This window comes from Micrasema longulum, unplaced genomic scaffold (genome assembly GCF_059751315.1).
Source record: "Micrasema longulum isolate JH-2025_06_02 unplaced genomic scaffold, ASM5975131v1 h1tg000503l, whole genome shotgun sequence".
In the NCBI taxonomy this organism is placed as follows: Eukaryota; Metazoa; Arthropoda; class Insecta; order Trichoptera; family Brachycentridae; genus Micrasema; species Micrasema longulum.
Window position 1 is genome coordinate 604788 of NW_028277700.1, and position 12856 is coordinate 617643.

Sequence of the window (12856 nt, forward strand, 5' to 3'; positions counted from 1 at the left end):
GCACGATGTTACATCACCGCGCGCAAAGGAATTATCTACCTCTACTTTTGTATTCCTATTCCTGTTTCTCAAACATCTTCATTCTTAAACAAGCCTGAATAGTTTTCGTTTATACTAAATTAGTCCGCTTTTTTGTTTATTTTCGTCCTTCGAGCCGTATACGTATATTCATTAATGTCGGTCACAAATACATGAACATATTGTTTTGTCGTAGAAAAAAACTTCCACGTTTTCCAAATAATTATTTCTAAAATACTAATCACTAAAATATCTCATAACTGAAATTTGCAATTACCGTTATTCGGCGTTATTTGTCATAAGCACTAGTGGGAGTTCAATTTGTCGTTGCGCACAATACATTGTTAATATTCGGTCAATTATTGTAAAACCCCGTCACAATGGTCTATCTTTGTCACATAATAGGCAGTGTGCTACCGCTCTGAGTGGGAGTAATAACTACCATTAGCATCCTTCAGTTCATATTAGTTCGAACAGAATTAATGCGCGACTAAAATGTCACAACCATAAATATTCGACAAATTAATTATGAGATTGAATGGTTAAACAACTTGAAATTTTAATAAAAACATATTACTCTTCTATATCAAATAAAGAGGATGCGTGGTCTGATTTTTCTTTATACAAACGTATTCCCGTATTTTATCCCAGGATTATGGATGGTACTAGAGCGATGTTTTTATTTATTTTTGCTTTATTAAGTATGTAAGTTCATAACATCTTAAGAACTCACATATACTTTGAATAAAATAAAAATATTTGAAAAAACTACTTTGTAGATAAAACAATGGGGGGTGTAGAACCAAAACTGTTTAATTTAATACCTGTTGAAAATCGTGAGGAAAAAAACCTAAATACATTTTTTTTAAATGGTCAAAAACTTTTTGAAAACAGCAAGTGAACCTTAAGTGTGCATATAAATATAATTTTCATCTATTATTCAACTATGTACCTTTTATAAATTATAAAAAAAAATGTAACGTAACCCGCAGACAAGCCTCAGCTTTGCGGGAACCAAAATATAATTCTGTATGTTATTTTATTTGTTATAATAATTAAATATATGTATATTTTTTTTATTTTTTTAAATAATTTTCATAGCAAATTCTCAAGAAAATACTTTTATAAATTAATTTTTATATGTGGCAATGCTTTATATTTATTTATTTAATATACAGATATATATCACTGGCGTGTCCCGACCGTTTTTATCAAAATTTATAAAGTGTCTTTTATAATAATAAATCTTTTTTAATCATAATTATATATAAATATACATAATATGATAAACATGAAAATCATTTTCTTAAATAAAACATATGCATACACATTTCAATGGCGAACTCATTGCCACTAGCAATTTCTTACAGTTTGACCAAAAAAAATAATAAATACAGCAAATAAACAAAAAGTTAAGAAAATACAGCATAGGATTTAGGACCATCCGAAAATCCTTAAAAGCATTTAGTTTAATCCAAACGGTATACGAATATGATTGAAACTATTCTTGAAAAGAACATAATGCGCAGACACGGAAAAGTTTGTTTTTTCTTTGTTTAAGAAAAAATAAAATCTGTTTAATTTTGGAGTGCGAAAAACGGGATTAGGCGACTTTGATTACTCCAACAATAATTAAGCGTAATAAGTTCGACGCCGAAGTTCAGTTGTCTTTTTCGCGCATTATTCGGGGAGGCATCCGCGGGAGAGTGACAGAGAAACTGTATTCAATACCTATTTATTTAACCGCTCTTCACCACATATCCTAAGTTTGTAGGAATTAGTGTCAAGCGTGTTAGGCAAACGCTCACGGCGCTACATTATGTGTTTAATGAATTTTTAGGATTTTTCCCTGAGTAAAAATAATAGTTCAAAGTTCGAGTTCAGCGTCACGCACATAACTGTATTATTCAACCCCCCAAACACAAGAATAAATAGCAAATGTACTTACAAAAAAACACATTGCATTAAATATATCTAATTATTTTATCGTCAACTATTTAAAACATGTTATTTTTTAAAATAAAAAGTCCCTCAATGAAAGAGATAAAAGCGGTTAAAACTATAAAGCGACGAATTCGCCAGACGAGCCCATGTGAGAAATGAAAAGTTTACACAAGCGGAAAATTGCATTAATAATTCATTAATTCAGTTAAAGCTAACAATATTAGACATTGTCTATTCAGTTGTTAGGAAACATAAAAAATCTATGGTTTGTCTTTAATAGAGCTTGAATTTATTTTAATAAAACTTAACTCTTGTGTGACTGTGATGTCACACTAGTTTACACACAATAAAATACTTCACATATCTCTCTTCCTTTTTTTTTAATGATGATTTTGTGTTTTTTGTAATCTTCAAGCGGACATTTTCACACGGATTTGGGATGTAAAATTTGTAAAACTATGCTGCATTTTAATACAAATATAGTTATCTTTGCTATGCAAAGAATGAATGTGACACCATTACAGCAATAAATATGTATAGGAGAGAACACGAAGATAGAACTCATAACAAGGGAGACAAAAAGCTATTCTGTAGCAATTGTTTGTGTAAAACAGATTCAGTCGTTTATTGACAGTGATGGGGGACGCAAGCGCAATCGGCGGATTTATGATAAAATAAAGTTTATTTTGCTATCACATGGCTATATTTTGTGTATTTTTATGTATTATAGAGAAGCAACTATGAAACAGAATGTCTTTATTGACAAACTACAACAGGGATGGAGAAAACCTTTAAGAAGGGAATATGGAAGTCTAAGAATTTACAAGGCTTATGACCTGTCATTGGCTGGTTTAAAGGGCCATTTAACACACTGTGTAACATTTATCATTTTGCCTCACTTTTATTACTTGTAGGTAGATGTCCTCAATGAAAAGTTAGTTAGAATTAGTTGTTAGTAAGTTATTATACGTTTTGTATTTGCTATATATGTTTTTTTTTTAAAGTTAATTTATAAAATGTTTTCTTTAGATTATTACGTAACACTTCTTTGTTACTGGTTATTTTTAATTTATTTTGTATTTATGTGTTTATTTAACCTATATTAATATTTCTTTATCCCGAAAATATAATTGAAAGTTATAAAATAAAATACTACCTCCCTCAATGAATGAAAAGAAAATGATTATCTGCAAAATTTCATGACAAATTTTACCGGCAAAATTGACTGAGTTTTTCATTTTTTTTATTTATTTAAAAGTGATAATGTTTTTGAATTGCGTTTATACTTTACATTGAAGTTGAAAATACCGTACAAATAATATATAATTACCAACCACCTACTTGAAAAATCTGATCTTCAAGAAGAAATTGAACTCTAGAAAAACACTAAAATGGCTCCCTTGAACATTATTGATTTTGTCACTTGGTCAATTTGTCTTGTGTGTCCACGATATATAAAATCCTTTGATATTAATTTTTTCTTACAAATAAAACAAAAACCTTAAATTACTTATGAATTTTCGTAGATTACAAAATCTGTATCAAAACATTAAAAGTAACAAGCTCATTTAAATTATTTGTTTTGTACCAGAAGTTTGTTAGAAAAAACAGTGATGGCAAAAAATGATCCATGATTCTAGTTTGTACTGTCAATTTGTATTCATCAACCATTTTTCTGTTAGACACCCCAATTTTCATTGTCAAATGATGTTGTGAAAAGAGAATCACATTTTATTTTACAAAAAAACATTGCAAGCAAAAGTAACGAAGCAACAAACGCTCATTAAATTTCTGAATCATTCGTCGGACGATATAATTAGTACCAGGAATAAATTTCCTTTGTGGATAAAGAGAACAAATTTTAAAAATTCAGAATACAAAAAGGAGCATTTTTCTGCGTCACGTTTTTAATTTTTAATTTTTAATTTACATGAAAAATGGTATTTTTGTCTAAAATGCTTCATTATCTGGTCTTTTGATCCACGACCCTAGACACAGAAATGTGCGTACTTTAAAAAAAAAACGTATTTATAACTTTAAAATATATTCTTCAATAAATTAAAAACTTGAAAAAAAATATATAAAAATAGAAAAATTAGAATTAAGCACATGTCACAGAGTTTTCGTTTGTTTGAAGCGGAAACGAGTACGAAATACGATGTAGATAATATGAGAGTGAGACATTTATAGATAATACAGAAGATACCTGCAAAACGAAGGTAAAATCGGATCAGTACAAAATGTCAGCAACAAAAAAAATAATAGTTTCTTTTGAGCAGCGTATCTTAATTATTTTTGTAATCACATGGTCAGTACAGCAAAATTTTGCATAATTATAAATATTTTCCGAGATTTAGACAAATTTGAAACATAAACCATGATAAATATTTTACTTTTTCAACAATTCATTATAATTGTTCCCTTCCCGTTCTTAACTTGTTTGGTGGACCAACTACAGCGTATATTGACTATTTTTGTTACATAAAGACAAGATAAGTCATATGTTCAGTTGTCAGTCCAAGAACCAAAAAATATTGTTGTGTTAACTACTTTTAAATTGATATTTTATGTCAACCATGTCGGGAATCGAACCAGAGCTCTCCTGCACGGTAAGCAAATATGCTAGCCATTTGAACACAAGGCGGACAAGTTCATAAATACCCATGATGAGTTTTATAGATCAAAAATATAAAGGATATCAAATTTTTTAAAATCTAAAGAAAATCGTAAAATAATTTTATGTTCAACTGCGATATTTCATAATACGTGTACATTGGTATTTTCCACTTTCGCTCTGAGATAAGTTCGCTCTGAGGAAACCTCGCCGGCAAAATGATCATTACTGGAGCAATAAATCTTGTCACCGGTTTTTATATCCTTTAATACATATTACATATATAAAAACAAATATGGCGCCTTTCCAGAGTGTAGCTTTTAACGCGTTCCCGCCTTTTTCGGGTTTTCGAATCATCCACAGACTGACTGAGACAAAACTGTCACTAGCACTGGTAGCCACGTGGTAATGTGACGTCACACTCCTGGCGTCAAATTACAATAGTTGAAGACGGTAAATATTATGACGGAAATATCAAAACCGCGGGTTTTTGTATTTTCTGAATAATATTCTATCTTCCTACCCACAACTGTAAGATGTTTGTATTGTAATGAAGAAATATGAATGGCAGTTTTACGATATAAGACTTTGAAAAAGTATAGTCATTTATTAAATCCATTGATCATAATCATCAACATCTCACCCACACCTTGCAGTGCTTAGAAAATTGTAATGCATCTCAAACGAAACATTTAAGCTATAATTTTTTTGGTTTAGAATTTATATTTTAATATTTTAAATTTAAGGGAAATTTTTAAAAACTTTTTTTTTTTAATGGGAATTAGTTTGAGATACAGCGACGGTCAAACCTCAGGCCTCTGATGCGTGAGTCCATGAAGACATGTTGGAAATCTAATGTTAATCTTAAGAATCTGAATTAATAAAAATTCTTCATATTTGAATTTACATATTGTTATTTCAAATAACATTTGTCAGTTAAAGTGTTAGTAGTTGCTATTTTTTTTTGAGAAAATTCATAATTAACGTAATAGAAACAAAAAAAATCATTATGGTACAGCAAGGTTTGAAACTTGGATTTCGGATCTGTGAGTCTATGACGCTTCTACAAGACCACAATTAGTTACATTTTATGATTATTTCACGTCGATTCTGCTAAGAAGTGAACCCAAGAAATTTAGAGTTAGAGCAAAAGCACCAGCAATTAGACCACAACGCAGTTTGATTAAGGGCCGGTTGCATCGACAAAAGTTAAGTTAAATTCAGGGCTAAAGTAAATAAAAGTTACTTCAAAAAAAGTTAACTAAATATTAACAAAAAAGTTACTTTTATTTGACCGGCCGCCAGGGGACCGTTTAAAGTTAAGTTTAAAGTTAAATGCGATCTGCCATCTGTCAAAAAAGCGTCATGAGTGTTGAAATATGTTGATCGATCTGTGAAAAGTTGCACAAAATGTCAGTTTTATCTGATTTTCTTTTTATTTTTATCTGTCTGTATTTTTATCTGTCTTCCGATGACGAATTTATTATCGAGTATATTCTAAACCGAAAAAAAAACTGTTCAAACCACGAACGGACCATTTTTTGTGGGAAGAGTCCGACTTTATCGCAAGATTTCGAATGTCAAAAAAGTGAAGAACTAATAATTATTTGAAATTATTTTTCAAAACACAGGACTTGATCATCAGTGGCGTGATGTAAAATAAATCTAAATCATCACCGTATTGAAATGCTGTTTATTTATTTTTAAATAGAGATAGATTGAGCTCAGCTAACTCTTTCTGGGCATTTAAGGCTGCCATAGTTGCCCGAAAAATGTCCTTTTTTTGCTCTATTTCTAAAGTAAAAAGTTCTTCATTTTGTTTTAGCTTTTGCTCTTTTAATTTTTCATCTAGTTCAAAAAGGACGATGTCCCTTCTGTTCTTTTCTCCTCCGAATGCGCAGTGTTGCTTCGTCCTTTCGCACACACTGAAAATTGAAACAAAATTTAAACGTTTGTGCCCAAAGACGCGTCGCGGGGCATGTGTATTGCTACATGTAAATAAACAAGTACGTGCTTGCACAAAAATCCCAACAATTTTTAGAGTGAAACTTAAACCTTTACTAAAATAATGTTGATGCAACGGAATTTTTCAGTTACCAGATTTTAAGCCTTAACTAAGTTTAAATATTTAACTTTAAACTAAATTTATACCAACTTTAATGCAACCCGCCCTTGGAGGTTTCCAGTCGATTCCTTTTTTCAGGATTTTAACCTAAGAGAAAATATTGATTTCGGATTTGTTTTGATCAATAATCATTTTGCGTGTTTTTACGTGATAAGAACTGTAGTTACGATAATTTTTAAGATAGTAAAAATATAAAAAACGAATACTTAATTTATGGTAATTGGTAAACAATAATTGGTTTGGGATACGTTTACTCGTGAATTTCTAACTCGTAGTCTATGAAAAATTATTAGCTAGTATAAAAAGGCGTGTTAAGTAACGTTTCATTAAAACGATTCGTTATGATAAATTAGTAAATTCTTAATAAATCCTTTTTTTTATTTCATAGGACACTGCCACATTCAAGGTGCCAATAAGGAAATACCGCATACTACGAATACCGATAAAAATATATGAAATAGATTAAGGATAATTATTGTGTTTTCGAAATCAATATGGATATTGCGGCGAAATGTTTTCATACATAAATGTTAAATAGAAATTAAATAAAAACACGTTGCTAGAAAAATGCAGCACGTTTGACCTTAACAGTTGTGACGTCAAGATTTGTGACAATGTTCTAAACAAATTTGAATGGACCGGAACAAACAAACGTGAATCATGACGTGTTAGGGGCGTGGCCAATGGAATGACTGTTTTTGAGGGAATTCAAAATTATAAATTAAAAAATATTTTTTATGCTTCTAATAATTAACAAAAAACCTGGACAGTATTTCATAGACCTTAGTGACTTTAAAGTTTTTTTTTTGAATACGTGATATTTCCTTATTATTGACTACGAATTTTTTTTTATAATTATTTAATCTAAATCTTTCTTTATAAATAAATCTCTAAGAGCTTTTAATTATCATATCGTATGAGCATATCAAATTATACGTTTATGCAAAGTTGATTTGACTGTCCAAGTAGGGTTATCCCCATTCTAAACCAGTCAAAATATAAAAACAATAATTAATACATGTTTTTAGTAAAAGAAAGTTAACATTGTAAAAACTCTTTTAAAAACACAGTCAAAGACATAATAAAAAACTTAGTAAGAAAACATTGGAAAGAACGTGGTAAAAATAAATAATGATTTCAAAAATTAAATAAAGAAAATAATACATTTTAAAAAAAAGAACGTTTGTTGAATCATGCATTACAAATCCCTTTGTGAAATCACCTAAAAGAAAACAATTGAATAACACAGCATCCGGTGTTATTTGGCTGCACGTAATAATAATTGTTATTTCTCAACATAAAGGGAACTTTGAGCTTCCGGGCAAGGAAACCTCCAATGCTTTTGGCCTTAATTAAAGTAATAAAACTTTTTGAGAAGTTGTTCAATTAGAAGCCTGGACAAACTTAAATGGTTGATTTTAAGGAATGTTTAGTGTTTCGTTGACGATGACTAATGTGCTATTAGCTGAGAGAAAAATTCCGCATAACCTTTGTTCTCCGACTTTACTTATGAGTAACACCGGACTTGTAATGTACCAAATAATTATGTGATAGGGTTATGATTGATAACTATGCTGTCATGAGTAACTAACGATGGTATAAAGCAATAAAACCCATGTAAATTTATCAACCTTGTGGATGTAAGAAAAATACGTTAGTGACTAATTTGTTTTAAAATAATGAAGAATTGTTGGGGTCGGTATTAAAAGATAAAAAGGCTTTTATCAAAAACTACCATGGTATTTCCATTGTAAAACTTTTACCTAGAAGTGTACAAGGTAAGTTCGTTTTTTTTGTTAAATAAAGAGAACAAAATATAACAAATTGGTCAAAAATCTTTTTTATTTATTTGCTTTCTCCTTTATTCCCTGGATTAAACGCGAACAGATAGAGGTGTCAAAAATACAAAACTCTTCATTAATTTTTTTTTCTTTCTTATGGCGTATAACTTTTACCGTTTTGTTTTCATTTTGGAGTATATTTTTAAAATTAAAAAAAAAAAAAACATGTTAACACCGAATACTATTGTTTTATTCCAATGATTCACTATTTTAATGACAATGGTCTGCTGACTGTTATTATTATATTTCATGACTGTTTTTATTTGATTAAGATTTGCATACAAACAAACATATTGATATATGTTGAGAAAAGAAACAAAAATAAATTAAAAAAAACAGTTAACAATTCGCATACGTGTGTTTTTTTTACTTTGGCAATTACCGCTTTTTTTTCTATTTGTCGCCCAACTTGACAATAGTCTGTTTTGGTAAATAAATTGGTGTTGTTGTCTTACCGTGGCTAGTAAGAGTTACAGACTCATGGATCAGTGGTCTGAGGTTCAAACCCCACACTACCCAAACGTATTTTCTATTTTCTAAAAGTGAGTTATTTACAATTCGTTGAAATGGCCACCAAAACAGAAATATTAAGGTTTATTCATGGAACAAAAAAATGAAAAAATTAAGAAAAATATTTTTACTTCTTAGCAATAGAATATAATAAAGTAACAGGATACAAAAAAAATACCCTGAGCATCAAAAAGAAACTAGAATTATGTTTTAAGTTGGTTTCACTGCATAGCCTGGAGTAAATTTTAATTATTTTGTAGTCCTGTACAGTAATCCACTTGGTCTTATTGACTTTAAAAGTATTTAAGTTATTTGTGGTTAAAACATAATGTACCTTCTATTATAAAATCATTGTTAAATGATTATTGCCAAAAAGTAATATTTTACGTGACCAACTGAAATAAGATTTTTAGCCAAAACAGAAACTCATTTAAATAAATTTGAAGTCACTTTAAAACGCCCAAAATTAGGCGTTTTTATGGATAAACCTAAAGAGTTCATAAAAATAAGTGTTAAATTAATGTACGTCGGTAGAGAGGTCCAATATCTTGCACGGCACCCGCTGGCACAGCGCGGGTTTAAACTGTGCAACTCGGTTATAACCAATAACAATTAATGATATGAATCATAATCGTATAAAACATGTGATTCGAGTTCTTGTAAAAATACCAAGATGTCCAAATGTTTGAAAAACTGGCTAGATTTTCTCCCTAGGGAGCTTTTAAGATCTTCATTTGTTGCAACAGACAAGAAAAACATATTTTAAAAGGAAATATGAAATAAAATAACATTTTTGTTACAACAAATAAAGATAAAATACAATACCCAATGAAAAAAAATATACGAATTCAATTATATATTATATCATTTATCGGTAAAAGTTCTTCATTGTTCGCTATAGGTTATAGAAACATTAACTTATTAACTTTAAAGGAATTAAAAAAATATAAATATATCTTGGCGCTACGTACTTTAAAAAAAAATATTTTGAATAACCAGCAACTACATATTTTGCATATAAAACAAATCAAATTACAAATAAGCCAATCACAGGCTTTTACAAGTAGCGTCGAAGATTAAATTTGGTTAACTTTTGAAGATAACAAGATATCACCAACCACACTCGTTTGGTTTAAGTGTTCTTATAATTAATAATATTTTAGTTTAGAATTAATAATAAATTGTCATAGTCACGACGTACTATGTTTGAAATCTAATTTCAATGTGTTCTCCTGGAACCAATGTATTGGGTTATAAATTGTATCTTTTCATTAAATGGAGGGAATAATAATAGCTTCAGTTAAGGAAGGGGCAATTTGGAGAAATTGCAAGGTATATCTAAACAATATTAAAATAAGGTGTATCATTTTAATGCTAAAGATATGATCCTTTAACCAAGAGATACCTGCTCAAAAGACATTAAAGAGAAATTTAAACAATATTTCGTAAATGCATTAAGACAATGAATTATTAGCGTGTATAGGTAGATGACCACCAAAGATGACCACCGGAAAATTTGTTGTTAATAACTCTTGTGTAAAAAAAAAGGAATACAAAACACATTGGTAAAAATGTGTATAGGCAAGATACAAAAGATGGCCCTCATATTGAATATAACCAGGAATTCGGCTAGTTTTTAATAGAACAAAGAACAAAGAGGGTTTGAAACAAGACATTTGACATTCAAAATATTTAAAATCTAATAGTCTGTGCAATTAATTAATAAAATTATGTGTTAGACATGCTTATCTCTATGTTACGAGTACGAAAATAAAAGTTCATGCACTTTTTTGGGATAAAAAATGTGACTGAAATAAACGTTAGGTATTAGGTATATATTATTAATATGTAAGCTGTACACTATTTACTGTATTAGATTTTTTTCAGAGCTATATCGTATAACTCTATTGCTTAATCTTTTGAGACTAATTTTATTGGATTATTCGAAGAAAAAAATCTTTTAGACCGAAAGTTTTTTAATTTTGAAATAGTCCAACTAGTCTAAAGAAACTACAATTTTACACTCAGGAGACTTCTTTATATAAGAAAATCTCTATTCCACACCACTTTACTTACTAACATACCTTCGAGTATTGCCAGTAAAAACGCCATCGTTTACAGAGTAAAGGGTCCATTGAATATTTGAGGGTAGAAAATTGAAGGGCCGTCCTTTATAAACTGAATTAGGACTCAACCCTCGAATACTTTCTTTAATGCGTGCATTGATCAACAATGAAAAAGGAGGTTCTTGTGAAGATTTGGAATAAATATGTTAGGCGCTTCAATAAAATTCCATCGCGAAAGGATTGACTGCCTTCGCGATATAATACGGTCAGTAAACGTGATGAAAATATTTGACGAATCAGCTAATAGTTTTTATGGTCGTTTGAGCATTTCTGGGAAAAATATTCTTTGAACCCATGAGTTTTTCAGGGACAAAAAGAGTAACTATACATAAAACGTATTTTTTTATCATAAGGACGTGCTGACGTATTTTATTTACCTACCTTGTATTTTATTTACGATAATTTATTTTATTACACTATGGTAAATACTATTGAAAATTTAATTTCTTGTTTGTTTTTTTACAATATAAAATTCGGGTATTAAACCGGGTTGTGGTTCCGTGGTGGTAAAATGGGTAGTTGTTTTCTGTTTGTGTTTACACAAAAAAATTGACATATTTTTTTATTTGATGATTTATTTTGTACAAAAGTGAGTTTTAAATTATTGCTGAATTTCACACTCGTATTGTATTTATTTTAGAAAGTTTTACAAATAAAATTGGAATATCTTGTTACACCTCAACTAATAAACAAAATATAAATAAAAAATAATTTCAAAAACCAAGCATTGTTATAAAATACAGACGCTTTTCGATGACCCTATACCCATATGGATGTTAGTTTTTAGCAAAACTCATCGCCATCCCACGAAACGATGCTATAGACCCAGAATCTCTCATCTTTTTTGGTAACTCAGTAAACTTAAAGACCAGTGTAAATATTTTTTTATTTCTTTAAGTTGGCAAACTAAATTACATAGCCAAAACGGCAAGTTTAACTAAAAAAATGACGCAAAGCGTGCGTGCGCCAAAATGTAAGTATGATACTTTTAGGATTTAACCCGCAATGGGCCAAATAGTGTAAAAAAAGGGTTTCCATGTAGATGATGAGATTCTAGAATGCCGTGTTTACTCGAGGCCAGGGCATTCGGGAGAAGGGTTAACCTAATAACTCTATAAATATTTACACCAACTTACGCAGGGTTACCCCAGTCATCAAATTATTTATGCCGCCAAATCCAGACAAAACTAAGATAAGCAACGGGTTTGTTTATAGGACGAGTCAAAAGGTGGCAACTGACATGGAAATATATCTGTGTTTATTCAAACCGGTTTATTTATCACCCCAAAAGTTATTAACGATGTTTAAACATACCGAAGTTAAGAAAAACCCTTACAGTGGGTACATTATTTTGAATTTAGGTTTTTATTTAACATTTATGAATAATGTAGGTATTCTTAAATTTTTATTGCATTCACGTATTTTATCTCCAGAGCTAAATATTTCTTGTAAATATTGGATATACATACATACTTTTTTAACAAGGTCAATTAATATAATATGTACATAATTTAATCAGGAATGATGGATTTAGAGCCATACATAAGCTTTATCATTGTGGCATATTTTCTGCTGCTAGACTTTCTAACTGGGATGGACTGCTGTGGCATCGGACAGCCGGCCTCAGAGAACGGCGAAAAAGCCATTAATCAGCCAATTGGTGGAACATTGCTAGGAA